This window comes from Myotis brandtii, unplaced genomic scaffold, assembly GCF_000412655.1.
Source record: "Myotis brandtii unplaced genomic scaffold, ASM41265v1 scaffold247, whole genome shotgun sequence".
In the NCBI taxonomy this organism is placed as follows: domain Eukaryota; kingdom Metazoa; phylum Chordata; class Mammalia; order Chiroptera; family Vespertilionidae; genus Myotis; species Myotis brandtii.
Genome location: NW_005359352.1, coordinates 302,300 through 309,378, shown reverse-complemented (window position 1 = coordinate 309,378; position 7,079 = coordinate 302,300).

Here is a 7,079-nt window from a genome sequence, read left to right as displayed (position 1 = left end):
TAATTAAAAGAAAGAAAGAAAGAAAGAAAGAAAGATTAAAAGAAAGAAAGAAAGAAAGAAAGAAAGAAAGAAAGCTATTTTCCTTTTTAAGTTTTTATTCCCAATATCTTTACCACAGTGCTAGTCTGGCAACTAATCAAGTATTGTTTATGAAGCCAAATTAAATAAAGGTAAGTCTGAAAAGTACTAGTTGCTACCTCCTTTTGTTATAAATGTACTTAGATTGTAATCAATTTTTAAAACTCTTTTCAATCTTACTTTAAGTTTATATAGCTTGAAATTTTGTTTCAGCAAATTAAAATCTGGGAGAGATTGCATACAACACATAAGCATTTCGAGCAACATTATTTACAAGAGCAAAAATTCAAAGCAACCTAAAAATCTTGAAAAATATAGTAAAATCTAAGTGAACAAGATCTAAGGTATTAGAGAACACATCTTAACAAATTCATACTTTAAAAAAATTTCATGTAGAATTTACAGCTCTCCTTATCTCTACTGAAACATATCCTATTTTCCTATAAAGATCGCAATAAAGATTCAAGTTTTGGGCAGAAGCAACATTTACTTGAGAACTCTGGAGAAAGGAGGGGGAAACATATGATTTGTAGGAGACGGAGAACAGTGATATCTTAATCTCTAATATTATGGACACTCACTCCTGTGGTCCAGTAACTGCAACCTGCATAATGTCAATTTTAAACATACTACTCATTGATCATCACCTTCTTATATTTGCAGTTCACTCTCACTAATACTTCAACTCCAACAATCTCTTGACTCACCAGGAACCTTCAATCCAAACCTTATCATTTTCCATTCTTTTACCACCCCCTCCTATGTTATACTCTTTTTTAAAAATATGTTTTTATTGATTTTAGAGAGGAAGGGACAAGGATAGAAAGAGAGAAATATCGATGAGAGAGAAACATCCATTGGCTGCCTCCTGCACACCTTCTACTGGAGATGGAGCCCGCAACCTGGGCACGTACCCTGACAACTCAGGTATGTGTCCTGACCAAGAAATGAACCAGTGACCTCTTGGTTCCCGGGTCGATGCTCAACCACTGAGCCACAGTGGCCAGACTGTTTGACTCTTTATATACTTAAATTCCAGTCAATCATAATAATCATTGCCCTGCACTTACTCTTTTGTTCTTCTCATTTAATCATACTCTTCTGAAAAAGCACATCATTGGTTAAATCCAATTATCTTTCTACTTAGTATTTGAACTTCCTAGAGCTAAATCTGACTTAAGAAAAGGACACAACCATGTTCAAGTGACCCTTAGCTGACTGGCAATCCTAGACTATTTCCCTGGTCCATTTTCTCTCCCATTCTACTCAAATTTTTTTCATCAAACCTCAAAAATCTCCTCTCCTAATCTCATTCTCAGCTATAGTCCTGACTTCTTATCTCATTAAGAACTTGTACAAGTTCTCATACCAAATCTGTCTATATTCCTACATCTGTATCCACATATTTTACTTTCTTTCCTCCTATTATAGTGCTAGCCACAACCAATCTCTCCACCTGTGCACAATCTCTCCTCCCCTCTTGCCTACTAGAAGACAACACTACAGCAATTCTTCTGTCCCCTACCATAGCCATCCCATCATCTCCTCATCTCTTATTCTCTCTCTACATGATTACTGCCACTGGCATGTTATTTCTCTTACCCTTAAAAAAATAAAATCCCTTTGATTCCACTTCCCATACAGCTATCATATCATTTCTCCCTTTCCCTTGCAGCGGTTCTCAACCTGTGGGTCGCGAACAATGAAAATACATCCTGCATATCAGATATTTACATTATGATTCATAACAGTAGCAAAATTACAGTTATGAAGTAGCAATGAAAATAATTTTATTGGTTGGGGGTCACCACAACATGCGGAACTGTATTAAAGGGTCGTGGCATTAGGAAGGTTGAGAACCACTGCAAGAACCTATGATAGGGAAATTCCTTGAAAGAGATTATTTATACTGTTTTGAGCTTTTCTCCTCCTATCTCATTGGAACTAACTCCAATCAGTTTTCTCCCTTTCCCACCACCACATCCATAACCAAACTATCTAAACTGTCCTTCTCAAGTCTACCAATGACCTCCACATTGCGAAACCAATTATTATTTCTCAGTCCATATTTTACTTGACCTATAAACATCTTTGAACAATCAATCCTTCACTATCTACTTCTTGAAAATCTTTCTTCAGTTGACTTTGATGACAATGCATTCACATGGTTTGCCCTTTTTCAGTCTTCTTTGCTGGTTTTCTCCTCAGTCCTTGGGTCTCTTCTCTTTCAAATCCACTCATTCCATGAGAAATCTCATCTTGCCTCTAAGTGCTGATGGCTTCCAAATTCATTATCTCTATCCCAGATACCTAAAATCCTGAATTCTAGACCCTTATCTCCTCTTGCCTATGTGCCATCCAGCTTATCTCAATGTCTAATAAATATTTCAAATGCTGATGTCCAAAACTGTGCCCTATCCATTTCCACGGGAACCACTTCACCCTTCAGTCTTCCACATCTCTGTTAATGCCAATTTCACCCTTCCAAATACTCAGGCCAACATCTTTGGTATCAACCTTGACTTTTTCTCTCCCTCAAGAACCTAAATCCAAGCACCTACATATCCTGCCAGCATTATCTTCAAAATAAATTCAGAATTCCACCAGTTTTCACTACCCTCGCTACCACCACCCTAGTTTAAGACTTCATCATTTTACTTGAATTACTGCAAAAGCCTACTATCATGTCTCCCTACTTGCAGCTTAGCCCTTCCCTTCCCCTTCAGATTATTTTCAATGCAACAGAGATGATCCCATCACTCCTCTGTTCAAAACCTCCAATGGCTTTTACATCATTGAGAGTAAAGCAGAAATCCCCAGCTATAACCTATGAGGCTCTTTATGATCAGCCCTTGTCCACTTAATTAACTGTCAAACCTCAACCCCTATTACTTTCTTTCTCATTCATTTTACTCCAGCTACACTGGCCTTCCAAATGTTTTAAAATCTCAACAGGGGGCCTACACAAGGAGTAAGTGGGAATGGAGTAGGAAGGTAACTCAGTTGCAGCCTTCACAAGAAGGAACATCTGAGCAGCACCACAGTCCTATGGGGTGGGGAGCTGGCTATATATGGAGGAACTGAGCAAATTAGTAACTATATGATAACCAGATGCCAGCTCTTACTACTGGGAGAAGTACAAATATGGGTGAGTGCAGCTAGAATGAACACATGGTGTTGGCCTGAAATTGGAGGTAGCAGTGTAAATTTATGGTTTTCAATATATAAAGATATAGATATTCAGATGTAGGTGCCTGTGTGGGTCTTAAGTACAGAGACACTCCAAAAGCAGTGAACCCACCTAGTACCCAGATTGCGATTTTGAAATACCACTCTCCACTAAAAGAAAATAGGGCTCCTTGGAGAAATGGCCAATTCCAGAACTGAACAGGAAAATCTATAGCATCTTGTGCCCAAAGTTAAGGAGGTGCATGGGGGATAAAATGACATAGAACTAAACATATACAGTGCATCAGTGCCAATATCCTGATTTGGGTTATGTACTATATGTTAGATATAAGCATTGGGAGAAATTGGGGGAAGGATACACAGAACTATTCTGTATTATTTTTGCAACTTCCTATGAACTTATAATTATTCCAAGATAAAAGTTTTCTTAAAAAGTAAAGAAGTACACAAAGGTTGATGGCAACATGTCAAAAGGACATATAAGCCAGCTTGAAAGGGCTCCCAGTAGCAAATTTGGGACAATTTGAGTATTAAAATAAATAATGATAGTAATGGAATATAACCCATTGAATAAAACAAGAATTCCTGATGTAAATGAATTTGTTAATTAATTCTCTTTCTTACAGTAAAATGCCAATACATGTAGAAGGAATACTTGAGTCAAAATATCACTACAGTGGGGCCTTGACTTACGAGTTTAATTCGTTCCGTGACGGAGCTCGTAACTCAAATTACTCGTATGTCAAATCATAAAGTGAACGAGTGAGACACGTGATGCTGGGCTGATGTTGTGGTGTTCACTGTGATGTTCGCTGCGCCAACTAGCGGTGGGGTATCTGAAGCTGGCTCGTACCCCGAATTTTAGCTCGCAACTCAAAGCAATAAATCGGCCGAGAGACAGTTCGTATATCAAAAAACTCGTTAGTCGGGACACTCGTAAGTCAAGGCCCCACTGTATTTGTCAACCATCTTGGTAAAAATTAATTTAGTTGAAAAACATCAATGGATACTTAAACTAGTGGGTAAATATATAAATAGAAACACAATTTTACATAGTCTCAAAGAAACCCCCCACAAAAATACTTATTAATTACAAAGGAATAGCAGGAATAATAGAAACTTGGTAGACATCACTTTTAATTAAGTAATCAAAGTTAACACTACCTAATGAAGTAAATTGTATGCCACCAAATAGGATTCATTAAGAACAAATCACTTCTGTGAAATTGTAGCCAAAACCACATTATTTTGGGTCTAATCATCAAGCAACATTAAACAAACCCAAACTGAGGGATATTCTACAAAATGAGTAGCTTGTAATCTTCAAAACTGTGAACAGCATGAAAAATCCAAGGAGATTAAAGAAACATGAGAGCTGGATGCAATGGGTGATCCTGGATTAGATATTTTTGACCTAAAGAATGTTGCTATTTGGGCAATTAACAAAACTTGAATGAGGTCTTTAAGCAAAGTGTATACAGAATTTTTAAAAAACTTTTCTGTAAACTTGAAATTCTTTCCAATAAAAAGTTGGGTTTTGTTTTTAAATCACACCAAGGTATGTTCCTGACTTAGGGCCTTTGAATTTGCTATTTCCTTCTGTCTGAAATGCTCACATCTATGTATCTGTATGGCTAGCTCTCCTACTTCCACCAGGTCTTTACTTAAAAGTCACCTTTTCAGGAATACCTTAATATCTTAACTGTGAACCCCTTGCAGCGGTTCTCAACCTGTGGGTCGAGACCCCTGAAAATACATCCTGCATATCAGATATTTACATTACGATTCATAACAGTAGCAAAATTACAGTTATGAAGTAGCAACGAAAATATTTTTATGGTTGGGGGTCACCACAACATGAGGAACTGTATTAAAGGGTCGCGGCATTAGAAAGGTTGAGAACTCTAAAGTTTAGAGTCATATCTTTCTTTTTTACTTTTTTTCTCCTTACCATAAATCATCATCTTACATACAATTAACTTAATTTTTTATTATTCTCCAGCTCCCCATTAAAATGTAAACTGATGGCAGGGAATTTTGGTTCACTGATACATTCCCAGGGCCTAATCCAGGGCTGGAACCAGGGCCTGGCATGCGGTAGTTGCTAAATAAATATTTATTAAATGACAATGTACACAAAATACTTGGAACACAAAGGACTTAAGGTACAATTACAAAATAAGTTCACTTTCCAATCATAGCAAGGGAATATTGAAACAGGTAAAAAGAACTCTACCGTTAATCTGATAGCTCTGGGAAATCAGGCCAACAAATATGTCTCCAGCATAAATGAACGAGCTAATGTTCCTGGCTCTAAGGAGCTTAGTGAGCAAACCTATTTCCAGCAGAAAGTAATGCTGTAACACTGCAGCCAGCTAATATAACAAGAAAATATCTATAAACAGCATGTGAGAAGTACAGTAGAAACAATCCAAATGCTGACAAATAGGAAATTAACTGTATCAGACTTGACTGAAAAATATAGATACACAGAGAAAGCAAATTTTCTCCAGGAAAAAAGGATAAAGTAATTCAAATAAAGTCGGCGGTGCAAACCAAGGGACATATAATCGAGGTTTCATATTTTACTTCCCCATTTCCTTGAAAAACTACCGAGAGTATAGTTAAAGCTAACCACAATGATCTCAAGAAACGTATTGAAAACATACTAAATAGTTCATATTTAAGAAAGAAGTATAATCCAAAAGTATGCAAAATGATCTTACGGTTTCTACATATGAAGTGGCCAAACAGTAGCATCTCATTTTATAAATGCTTTTTTCTTCTATGCCACCAAATAATACAACTGACCTTCCTTTCTTGCATAACTGTAACCAAAATGACAGGCAATATTATTTTAAAAGAGATTTCTATAAGCAAACATTTATAAATCTAGCATGCCTTTTTTTGTAACAATCCTGCAATGTTGTAATATTTTCTGTTTACTGATCCTATTGAGGTTAAGAAGTTATGTAAGTTGGTAGTGGTAGTAGAGTTCATATTTCATTTCAAGACTTTCTAACTCCAAATCACACACTTTTCTCACTAAACGATGACTTTTCTAATACCTTTGTTTTAAATCTTTATTCTTGAGACACCTTCTGATTGATAAATTAATCTCTTTACTTAGAAGGTGCTCTACACAAGTGACTAAAGTAATTGTTTCAGGGTACTTATTTTTGTTTGCTCATTAATAAGAAGTATGAGAAGTTAAACTTCTGAATCTGCAAAGTTGAAAACCACCATTAACTGTAGGCTCACGGTCAACACAACCATCAATGATGGTTATATTGAAGACCTCAACCTAGCCTTTGCTTAAGTCTTTTAACTATGCTAGTGTCCTTCATCAATTGAAGACTTAGTTTTAGGTATTAATTAGTTTTTTCTTTGTTTTTATTTTTTTTAATTGATTTCAGAGAAGAAGCAAAGGGAGAGATAGAAACATCAATGATGAGAGAGAACCATAGATTGGCTGCCTCCTGCACGCCCCCCACTGGGGTCAAACCTTCCACCCAGGCATGTACCCTGACAAGGAATCCAACAGTTGACCTCCTGGATCATAGGTCGATGCTCAACCACTGAGCCACGCCGGCCGTTACTAGGTATGATTAGTTTTAACTTGTTGTGCTTAGGATCTGAGGAAAACAGCTTGATTCTTCTAGTCAATTCTAAATCTCTTAATTCATTAAGAAATTTTGATGTATTTTTGGTGGTTATTCTTATTTTGTTTTAGCCTACTCTTACTGTTATATAGTGGCATAATAGCAGTCACAGGACTAACATCACATCCTAGGTCGTAAGAGTGCCAAGAA